This window comes from Puma concolor, chromosome E3 (genome assembly GCF_028749965.1).
Source record: "Puma concolor isolate L17-30 chromosome E3, mPumCon1.1.hap2, whole genome shotgun sequence".
Lineage (NCBI taxonomy): Eukaryota > Metazoa > Chordata > Mammalia > Carnivora > Felidae > Puma > Puma concolor.
The window spans coordinates 2,201,834-2,213,592 of record NC_141682.1 but is presented as its reverse complement, the minus strand read 5'-3'; the positions used below and the strand labels follow the sequence as shown (position 1 = coordinate 2,213,592).

The 11,759-nt window shown below is 51.8% G+C and overlaps 1 protein-coding gene across 1 annotated transcript in view; it reads left to right on the top strand.

Moving 5' to 3' along the window:
• Positions 1-323: 323 nt before the first annotated feature.
• Positions 324-11,759, top strand: part of SNX8 (sorting nexin 8) — a 68,387-nt gene continuing 56,951 nt past the window's right edge. Inside the window, exon 1 of the mRNA XM_086691853.1 lies at positions 324-603. The gene's annotated coding sequence lies outside the window, so the exon portion shown is untranslated. The remainder of the gene's footprint in view (positions 604-11,759) is intronic.

The window sequence follows — 11,759 nt, the reverse complement described above, 5'->3', positions numbered from 1 at the left end:
GCCGGGCCATGTGCATGCCGCGGGCCGACCCACGGAGCTCGGGGAGGGGGGTGTCCACGCCCTGATAATCGCAGGATGCTCGGAGGAGGTCGGGAGCAGCAAGTGTTTCTACGGGGGACCACGACAGGGCTCCCATGACAAGCATGTGCTTGAGGCGCGGCACCACAGCTGCTGGGCCCAAACCACAAACTCACCGGGAACCCCAGCCCCCCCGCCTGTGGGACAGGATGGTCCCGTCCAACATGGCAGCCACTCCCTTCCTCCTCCCGTCGGGCTCTGCGCTGAAAGACTACACTATCTGTGACGCCGCGGGGAGGCACAAGGAACCGGCTTAGTCACTGAAACGGAACACATAACTCAGAAGTATATACTGGAAAACACTATGAGTTCAACAAGCTATCTTGGTTGTGATATCTTAGCCTTCCACGAGACAAAGCTTCGCTTACATGAGTTAAGTTTCCCTTTCTCCGTGATGGCTCTTAGAGTCGTCCACTGACTGGGCAAAAGAATGGACGTTTCCAAAATGTAAAAGGAACTTCTGGCGACCAAGAGGTGGCCAGTACTCCTGGAAAGACGGCTGTCTGGCACGATACCAAAATGAAGGCGAGTTGCTTTAATTACTTATGCCCAAGCCAATGGCGGCGGCGGCGGTAATTCCGCCTTCCCCCCCATTCCGAGGGGCACCGTGGTTCGGCCCGCGGAGGCCTCCGCCCTCAGACGCGCGACGACCCGGGGGGGCGGGGGGGCGGCTCGGCAGTGAATGGGCGGGGTCTGCCGCCGCTGGGCGGGGTCTGCCGCTGTTGGGGCGGGGCCGGCTGTGGCTGGTGCCGCGGGTCCGCTGTGAGCTGAGAGGGTGCTCCGCCCTCGTGTTTTGTGAGGTGCTTGCTAGAAGGAATCCGGTGGTGGAGGGGCGGGGGCGGGTGGGCGTCAATGTGTGCTGGGGACCGAGGCTCAGGGTGGGAACACGGAACGTCCCCACGGACGCTGGGCACGGTCGCGCAGCAGCGCCCTGGAAAACGGTCATAGCGCTCTATTGAAAGTCAGGTGTCTTCTCCCTCAGTCGAAAGAACACCAGGGCTACAGAAGGTTCTTGGGTTGCCTGACACCGGGTTTGAATCTTCTCCGTCCTATTTTCAGCTGAGTGGCCTCTCTGCCTCAGTTTCCCCTTATGTGCTGGCCGACAGGTTTCCTCTGGAGGTTAGAGTTCGCCTAATTTCTAGTTGCATCCGCGGTTTTCAGCGGTCACTGGGTTCTACCAGCCCTTTTCCTGTAGAAAGTGCTGAAGGTGCCAGATCCATGAACAAGGAAGCAGAAATTCACAGAAAAGCTTGAAAACAGCTGGCCTCGCTGTGGAAGTTGCACGTTTCTTAGGGAAGGTTTCTGGGGCATTGGTGTGTGGCCTGGAGCGGCTGGCTAGTCTCACTTCTTCCTCTTGAAGAGCCTTGTCATGTTTTGAGTTCTTTCTTTTCATTTTTCTTAATATATATATATATATTTTAATTTTTTTTAACGTTTATTTATTTTTGAGACAGAGAGAGACAGAGCATGAACGGGGAGGGTCAGAGAGAGGGAGACACACAATCTGAAACAGGCTCCAGGCTCTGAGCTGTCAGCATAGAGCCCGACGCGGGGCTTGAACTCATGGACCGCGAGATCATGACCTGAGCCGAAGTCGGCCGCTTAACCGACTGAGCCACCCAGGCGCCCCCTTTTTTTTTTTTTAATTTTTTTAACGTTTATGTATTTTTGAGACAGGGAGAGACAGAGCATATATATTTTTAAGTTTACTTATGTATGTAATCTCTATGCCCAATGTGGGCAAACTCAGATCCCTGTTGTCAAGAGTCACGTGCTCTCCGGACTGAGCCAGCCGGGCATCCTGAGCCTTGTCATGTCCTTTAGTGCAGGTAATGTGGATGTACGCCCCGTGCAAAACAAGCGACGTGTGTTTTCCAAAGACATCTCTCCGAGTTGTAGAGAGCACCCCCACACCGTCCTCGGTTCCACTGCCCACAAAGGTCTGAAGTTAGGGGCCTGAGTGGGCCGTGCTCTGCTGGGGGTACAGTGGCGAGGCAAAAATGCAGGATTCCTTTACTGTTTCCTTTTTTTGAAGACGGGGTGGGGGGAGAAGCCAAGGGAGGGGGACAGAGAATCCGAAGTGGGCTTCATGCTGTCAGCACAGAGCCCAACGCGGGGCTCAAACTCACGAACCATGAGATCATGACCTGAGCCCAAGTTGGAGGCTTAACTGACTGACTAAGCCGCCCAGGCGCCCCGAGAATGCATGATCCTTGTCTTCTTAGAATTACAGTGTAAAGGAGACGACTTTCAGGAATCAAAGTGTGCCATAAAAGTTCATTTATGATGGGTTCATAAATTCCAAGCCAAACCCTGCTCCCTTTCAGCGTGTGTGCATTTAGTCACTCTAAGGAATAGGATGTGGCAGAGGTGATGCTATGTCCCCTCCAAACCTAGGTCCTCAAAAGCAGAAAAAAAACTGTATAGTCACAGGTGGATGCTGCTGAGCATCGTGTCATTACTCTGAAAATAAAGGCTCAAGCAAAAAATAATTACTTTTGCCTTTTATTTTACCTTATGTTTCAAGGTAAATGGTTGATTCTATAGACAAAAACTTTAGCTGATAAATGCAAAAGGATCAGTAAAGTAAAGAAGCAACCTTTTGAGGGGCGCCTGGGTGGCTCAGTCGGTTGAACGCCCCACTTCCGCTCAGGTTATGATTCATGGTTCGTGAGTTCGAGCCCTGCGACAAGCTCTTTGCTGACAGCTCAGAGCCTGGAGCCTGCTTCGGATTCTGTGTCTCCCTTCCCTCACTCATGATCTGTGTGTCTCTCTCTCTCTCAAAAATAAATAAACATTTAAAAAAAATTTAAAGAAGCGGCCTTTTGTGGCCCATACGAAATCACAATGTAAGCAATGATCCATTCTTATAACCTGTGCTGTTCGCTGAGAGGGTCCTGGGAGGAACCAGGGTCTGAATTTCAACATCTGGTTTGAAGGCCATAGTTCTCCCTCTAGGCACTACTTTAGTCACATCCTGCAAGATTATGTTGTGTTTTCTGCGAAAAAAAAAATTTTTAAGTTTATTTATATATTTTGAGAGAGAATGACATGGGAGGGGCAGAGACAGAACCCCAGGGAGGCTCCACACTGTGAGCGCAGGGCCCCACTCGGGGCTTGAACGCATGAACCTTGAGATCATGACCTGAGCCGAAACCAAGAGTCAGATGCTTAAACAACTGAGCTGCCCAGGCGCCCCTGAAAATGTTCTCTAATTTCCATTATGATTTCTTCTCAGACCCATGGTTTATTTGGAAATGTGTCGTCAATTTCCAAATACTTGAGGATTTTCCAGACGCGTTTCCAAAATTAGTTTCTTGCGTATTTACCTGGTGGCCAGAGACCATACTTTGTATCGTGTCAATCCTTTTTAAAATTTGAGATTTTGTTTTATGGCCATAGTGCGGTCCACCTTGGTGAATGTTCCTCGTGCGCTTGGAGCATACAGGTGGAGTGTTTTGTATACGGCAGGCCAGGCGGATGGTTAGCGTTGTTCAACTCTTCTAAAAGATTTTTGATCTGTGCTGGCTCTACCGTTGCTCAGAGAGATGTTGAAACCTCCGATTCTACTGAAGGATTTGTCTTGTCCCTTCCTTCATGGGATGTCGAGTTCTGGAGCAGGTGCAGACACAATGAGGGTTGCTTTGCCTTTGTTGATGAGTTGGCCCCCTCTACCATTTTTATTCCTGGTGATATGTCTCGGTCTGGAGTCTGTTGTGTCTGATACTATTATAGTAACTTCCAGCCTGCTTTTGATTGATGTTTGCATAGCGTCATGGATCCGATTGTGTCCCCTGAAAAGTCAAGTCCGAGTCTCAGCCCCCGGTACCTGTGAATGTGACCTTAACTGGAAAAAGGGTCTTTGCAGATGTCATCAAGTTGAGTGAGGTCACACTGGATTAGAGAGGGCCCCAGTGCAATGTCTGGGGTCCTTATGGGAAGGAGGATATCTGGAAAGAAACAGAAGAGGATGCCATGTGAGGATGGAGACCGAAGAAACGGTGAGTCCAGAGGCTAAGAAAAGAAACATCAAGGCTTGTGGGCAACCACCAGAAGCTAGGAGAGGCGCGGGCAGGGGTTTTCCCTCGGAGCATCCAGAAGAAACAAGCCTGCTGATGCCTTGATTTCCAATGTCTGGCCTTCAGAACTGAGAGAATAAATTTCTGTTATTTTTAGCCACCCCGTTGGTGTTCCTTGTAATCTCTATATAGCATGTTATTTAAAGAGGGTTTTACAGACAGTGTGTAGTGCGACCTTACTTTTTGAATCCAATCTGTTCATCTTTGCTTTGAATGGAAGTGTTTTTCTCATTTCCACCCGATGTAATTATAGCTCCAGTCGGGATCCAGTCCACCATTTTACTATTCGTTTTCTATTTGTTTTTTGTTCTTCTTCTCCTGGCCTTTAAAAAAAAACTAATTGACAGTTCATGTATAAGTGGCAGCATGCTACATGCACCGTAATACACTTTATTTCACTTAATTTATCGGAAGATCTATCTGCGTCGGTACATAGATTCGTGTCCTTTTTCACCTCAGTGTGGATTATCAAAGAATAACTCAGATGTGTGGGTGTTACCCTCGTGCAAACCACATGTACTGGTTTGAGGGACAGAGTTAATAGACCCTTGTGGCCAACAAACCAAGGCAAAAATAAGATTTACTTGAGAGAGAGGAAAACCTGAGGTCCGGGCAGGGAATCCTTGTTCCTGCACGGACGTGCTCCGTGATGTCGTGCCCCGCTTTACCGTGTTTCACAGATATTTTGGTTTCCACAAATTGGAGGTTTGTGGCTGCCTTGAGCAAGTTTGTTGGCGCGTTTGCTCGTTTGGTGTCTCTGTGTCACATTTTGATAATTCTCCCAATGTTTTTTTGTTATAATGTGTCACGGTGATCTGTGACCGTGATCTTTGACGTTACCATCGTGATTGTTTTGGGGACCAGGAACCGCGTTCACGTAAGGGCAAACACAATCCATAACCGTGTGTGTGCTGACCGCTGTCCCCACCGGCCGCTCCCCCATCTCCCTCCTCGTCCTCGGGCCTCCCTGTTTCCCGAGACACAGCAACACTGAAACTGGGCCACGTAATGACCCTACAGAGGCCCCTGGGGTCCCAGCGAAAGGAAGAGTCTCGCGTCTCTGACGTCAGATCATGAGCTACGGACGAGCAAGCTCGGTGAGGAAGGCGGAAACCGGAAACCGGGCCCCTCGCCCCGGAGGCTTAGCCGGGAGGTCGGCGCAAAGGACACGCTCCGGAAGGAAATTAGCATGGGAAAGAATCAGCCTCCCCGTTTTAGCGGTCGGGACACAGGAGCGAACCAGCCACGGCATCCCCGTAAGCTACAGCCTAACCCAGAGCCACGCGCTGACTGCCTCAGTTCCACGAAGGAAGGCCGAGGCGGGAGGAAGCTGCGGGAGGAGAGTCTGAAGCCAGCAGAGGCCGTGTCCAAGACGGAAGAGTGCACGGCGGTGTAGACGCAGCCGCAGGGGGTACGGAAGATCCAGCTGTGACCGTTAACCAAGGGGCCCGCATGCCACACGGGTCGAGGACGTGCATCAGGACGTGCGTCGTTGGAGAGACGTCGGCACCTGGCTTCCCAGCCTCAAGGGACCGGCCGACCCTCCCGTCCGGGGCTGACGCAGCAGCCGGTGACCGCAAGCCGGGGCCAGTGCCCAGCGACCCGTCCCGAGTCCCAGGGCCCCGAGCGAGCACGCGGAGTGGGCGCTGCCTGTCCTCTGCCGACGGGACACCGCCGCCCGGATGGCAGCGCGTCTGTGTGCGACGCCCCTGGTCACCCGAGAGCTCGGACGGACACGGGCAGTGAGACGGGCAGTGAGACGAGCGTGGTGTTCATGCCGGACTCGGCATCCGTCCTGCCGCCCGTGGACCGAGGAGTTGTTTCGGTCCTCAAGACTTCTTTAACAGGCGCACTTCGTAAGGCTGTAGCTGCCACGGATAGTGCTTCCTCTGGTGGGAAAAGTCCGCCGAAAACCCGCCGGAAAGCAGTCACCCTTCTCGATGCCAGAAAACCTGCCGGAAAGCAGTCACCGTTCTCGATGCCACTAAGAACGTACGTGATTCGCAGGAAGAGGCCAAAATGTCAGTTGTGACAGGAGTTTGGCAGAAGGCGATGCCAGCCCTCAGGGATGACCTCGAGGGGTTCGGGACACGGGCGAGGAAGTCCATGCAGATGTGGGGAACAGGAAGAGAACAGAACCAGAGGTGGAGCCTGCGGGTGGGGCTGGACAGCTTCCGTCTCACGCTTCACCAGACGAGGACCCGCTCCTTCCGGGTGAGCCAGTGAGGTTTCTGGAGCTGGAACCCACTCTTGGTGAAGGCGCCGCTCGGACGGTCAAAATGACCGCAAAGGGTTGAGAACAGCGTGTAAACGGAGTCGCTAAAGCCGCAGCACGTGTGAGCGGCTGGACCCCAGGCGTGAAGGAAGTTCTCCTGTGGGTACGATGCTGTCGAACAGCATCGCACGCTACGGAGGGGCCTTTTGGGAAAGAGTCAGCACAGCAGACTTGATCGTCTCATTTCAGAACTTGCCAGAACCACCCCAGCCTCCGGCAACCTCCACCCTGACGGTCAGCAGCCGGCGGCCTCCAGGAAAACCTTCCACCGGCAGAAAGGTTACAGCCCGCTGCAGGCTTGGGTGATGGTTAGCATTTTTAGCAATAAGATATGTTTATTTTTAATTTTTTTTTTAAATTTTTCAACATTTATTTATTTTTGAGAGACAGAGCATGAGCAGGGGAGGGGCAGAGAGAGAGAGGGAGTCACAGAAGTTGATGCAGGCTCCAGTCTCTGAGCTGTCAGCACAGAGCCCGATGTGGGGCATGAACCCACAAACTGTGAGATCATGACCCGGGCTGAAGTCAGACACTTAACTGACTGAGCCACCCAGGCGCCCCTTATTTTTAAATTTTTAATTTTTTGGGGGGGTTACTGGATTGTAGGTGATTTTAATTGTCTTTATTATTCTGTTGTGTTTTCAACAGTAAATGTGTGTTTTCTAACAAGAATAAATGATGTTATTTTCTTAATATAATTTATTGTCAAATTGGCTTCCATACAATTTTTAATTTTTTTTTAACGTTTATTCAGTTTTGAGAGAGAGAGAGACAGAGCATGAGTGTGGGAGGGGCAGAGACAGAGGGAGACACAGAATCCAAAGCAGGCTCCAGGCTCTGAGCTGTCAGCACAGAGCCTGACGCAGGGCTCCAGCTCATGAGTGGTGAGATCATGACCTGAACCGAAATCAGATGCCCAACCGACTGAGCCCCCCAGGTGGCCCAGCAATAGAGTATTTTTAAATTAAAGTAGGTACCTGTTTTTTTAGACATCATGCCATTGCACACTTACTAGACTACATCGTAGTGTAAACACAGATTTTTATACGCCCCGGGAAACGAAAAAATTCATTTGACTGACTTCATTCTGATTGAGCTTTACTGCAGAGGTCTGGAAGCAAACTTGCAGCATCCCTGATACGCCTGTACTTTGAATAACCCGATTAGCTGCCCGGGTGTCTGTCCTTGAGCGACTGACCGGGAACACCTGGGAAAACTGTCCCTCTTGGTGGCGGCCACCCAGGAGCCTCGCAAGTGGAGCTGTGGACGCCCAAGACCTCCTCTGCCAGTAGCTGTCCTTCTGCACGTCCCGCTGGCCTGGCCGGCGTGCGCCCTTTCTCTCCATCAGAACGTCTCCAGATGCACCACAGCGGCCCAGTCCTACTGCCGACGTCTGGATGATGGCCTGTCTTTTACCAAAATGAGCATGCTTCAGCAGATGTCTGTCCACACGGTGTGAATGCTCTTTATTTGGGGTTTGCCTCCATTCGGAGTCGCCCAGTGTAGCCCACCGAGTCACGTGTGCTACAGCCACGTCACGGAGGCGTTGCGCCACCAACATCCGGGGGAGGCTGCCTGCCCGGGAAGAGGCGGAGCCTCCAGCCTGCCGTCCCCCGTGGTGGTGGGCTGCCTCCACACCTCCCGCCCTCCTTGAGGGTCAGAAATACACTTGACGCGTGGGCAGAGTTGCTGTTAGGGCCTTTAATTACACCCAGCTCCTCAGGTCGGCAGCTAGCTGCGCTGCGGTCCATCCATCGGGAAGCACCCCGCCCCCCACTCCCGGGGCCAGACTCAGGACCCCGGGCCACGCGGCTCCTCTGCTGCCAGGCAGTGTGGCCAGTTGCTGTGCTGCCAGAGGTAGTGTTTTCATTTCCATCCGTTAGCCGTTGGATGATTAAAGAGGACGACGTAGGCGAGGCAAACCCAACGTAACACTTCCTGAAGCAGAAGGCCTCCGTTTGGAGAACCGCGAGATGGGGACAAAGAAGAACAAGGAAGAGAAAAAAAGGACACATCAGATCGGCTGGGGCCGCGTAGTCACCCTCGTTTGGGGCGAGAAGGAACAGGGAAATAAGGACGGAGCCCGGGTGGGCAGCGTGTGGGGACTGGGGGACAGTTTCTGGTCCCTTGGAGCACTTGCAGGGATCAGCAGTGATGGCACACGGGCAGAGGCGGCACCATCCATCCTGGGCCCGGAAAGTTAACAGCTCAAAACCTGATTTTAAAATGTAAATTCATTTTTTGTTGTAAGATTATTTTTTGAGAGACAGAGAGCGTGCGAGCAGGGGAGAGGCAGAGAGAGGGAGAGAGAATCCCAAGCAGCCTCCGACGGACAGAGGAGAGCCCATCGTGGGGCTCAAACCCACAAACCACAAGATCATGACCTGAGCCAAAGTCATATGCTTTATTGACTGAGCCACCCAGGCCCCCCAAAATGTAAATTCATTGGAAGGAGACATTTAGGGCTCCCATGAAACCGTGAGTTTGATGGGCTAAATGTTCTGCCACGCCCCCACCCCCGGGGGAAGCCCAGGGCTCGGGGCAGGGAGGGCAGGGTGCCTCCCTCGCCTGCCGCCTGCCGCCTGATGTGGGCAGTTCACTTACTCTCACTGAGCCTGCTTTCTTGCCTGAAGCTGGGTGATAACAGTAGGCAGCTCCTAGGCTAGGGAGGACTCCCCGGAAGATAATGTGGATAACTTCTGCCTTTCTTTTCCTATAGGCTTATCTGAAAAGAAAGAGTATTTTCAAGAGGGCCCACTGGGATCCGAAGGGTGGAGGTCACTCCTGGGTTTTAGAAAGAGGCTCAGAGCTGGGAAGTGTCTAGTCCCTCAGCCCAGGAGGCAAGGACAGGGGTGAGGGAGAGCCCAAGGTGGCAGGGTCTCCAGCGGGGTGGCCAGGGGGGTGTCTGGCATCCTTGCTGCCCCCTCGGCAAAGTCTCGGGAGCCCTGTTGCGCCAGAGGGGGCTGACGTCCCCCCTCACCTCCCAGCCATGGGCCTGCCTGGGCTGTGTTGTCAGCATTGAGGCCCAAACACAACGGCCTGTAGGACTTCCCCTAAAAAACAAAATGGGAAATTGGATTCCTGGTTAGCCAGTGAGTGAAGGCTTATTATCAGATTTATTGTGACAAATCTGATTTCGAACAAATCAGACATTTGCCCATCTCTTACGCTAGTTAAAGAACAGGGCCTGGTACATAGTGAGTGCTCGGTGACCCCTTACAGCGTGCTTGGTGAGTGGTAGCCCTTACGGGGCCGATGGCCTGACGTGGATCTGCCGTCCCGTGGCCATGGGCCTGGGGTGAGAGACTCCCCTGCACAGAGGGGAGGCATCAGGGAAATGCATGCTGCCATCGCCACGGCTCATTCTAGTGGCTGTGAGCGTGTGGGTCGCGATTGTGAGTGGGAAGGAGGTGTCTGTGCCAGAACGGGGGAAGAAAGGAAGGCAGACCAGGCAGGGGCTCTGGGCTCACCCTCTTTTTTTTTTTTTTTTTTCAACGTTTATTTATTTTTGGGACAGAGAGAGACAGAGCATGAACGGGGGAGGGGCAGAGAGAGAGGGAGACACAGAATCGGAAACAGGCTCCAGGCTCTGAGCCATCAGCCCAGAGCCTGACGCGGGGCTCGAACTCCCGGACCGCGAGATTGTGACCTGGCTGAAGTCGGACGCTTAACCGACTGCGCCACCCAGGCGCCCCTGGGCTCACCCTCTTTTGATGGTGCTCTGTGGACGGGCAGCATGTGGTTTCGTTTGAAGTGCGGAGAGGGCTGGCGCCCCCGGGTCGCCCACCAGATGGCCAGACCGCATGCAGCGCTGAACTTCCTGGCTGTGAGCCGCCCTCCGGGGTGGGCAGCTGGGGGAGTTTCGACAGATCTGCGCGCCCACGAGGCCAGGCCTCCCGCGGGTCCAGCGATGTGCCCCTTCGCGGTCCGTCCTCCCCCTACCCCGCACCCCGCATTTGGGGAGGAGGTAGCTGAGCGGTGGGAAAGGAAAGTGAACACAGAGACAAAACCAGCGGTTTTTGTGGGAAAATTGAACACCAGCAGGGTGCTCTCCAAGCTTCCGCCTGCAGAATTGCTTTGTGTGTGCGTGCGTGCGAAGAGAGGCCAGGTTCCAGAACGCAGCGGCACTTGCCTTGTGATTTTTCCATCCGCTTGAAAGAATCACGGAGGGAAGGATCCAAGGTAGCTAGCTGCCAGGCCCGCGGTTCTCAAACGGTGGTCCTCAGAGCGCAGAAGTCCCCCGGGGTCCCCACGCCGGACCGTCCCTACACCTGTGACTCCAGTTTGTAAAACACTTAAAACGGTCCGGAAAGGGCGATAAGGTTTCTTTACCACGCCCTTGTCTGTCTTTATAGGTTTATAATATAGATGTATATGTAACAGGTACCTGGCTAAAATGTATATAGTGTTACATGTAGAATTTTAATTCTATATAGTATTTTATATGATGTTTATTACATAAGTAGTAAAATTATTACATAAATAGCATATTTATATATTATAGTATTTACGGTACTTACGTCCGTACAAATATGTATAAAATACTATATGTAGTAAATGCAGAGAGGAAATATGTATAGTGATAAATATATAAGAAAGCTTAGAGTAAACACATTTATATTAATATATATAAACTAATATATATATCATACAAATTATATATATATATATATACACACTCCACAAATGGTCTAAAATACCATATATAGTAGAAGTATAAATCTATAAAGACAGGCAAGGGCATTATAAATGTAAGAATACATTATTTAGGAGCACCTGGGGGGCTCAGTCGGTTAAGCACCTGTCTCTTGATTTCGGTTCAAGGGACTGAGGTCCTGATCTCACAGTTGGTGAGTTCGAGCCCCACATCAGGCTCCATGCAGACAGTGCAGAGCCTGCTTGGGATTCTCTCTCCTTCTCTCTCTGTCCCTCTCCCTGCTCACATGTTCTCTCCTTCTCTCTCTCCCTCTCCCTCTCTCTCTCTCTCTCTCTCTCTCTCAAAATAAATAAGCTAAAAAATACATATTTCATACACAGTGATGTATAGTAATGTGCGTCACCAGAGAACAGAATGCACGTTTATGATCCCTATTTGTACATCTTTTCCTGGAATTTTCGCTTTTTTCCCATTATGTTTTTGAGATTAATTCATTTTCACGTACCATAGCTCATTCATTTCTGCTGAGTGACATTCCATTATAGACCACATCTTACTTTCTTTCTTCCTTTTTTTTTTTTTAATTTTAAAGAGAGAGAGTGAGAGAGTGCACATGGGAGCCATGTGAGAGGCAGGAGGAGAGAGAATCTCAAGCAGGCTCCACACTCAA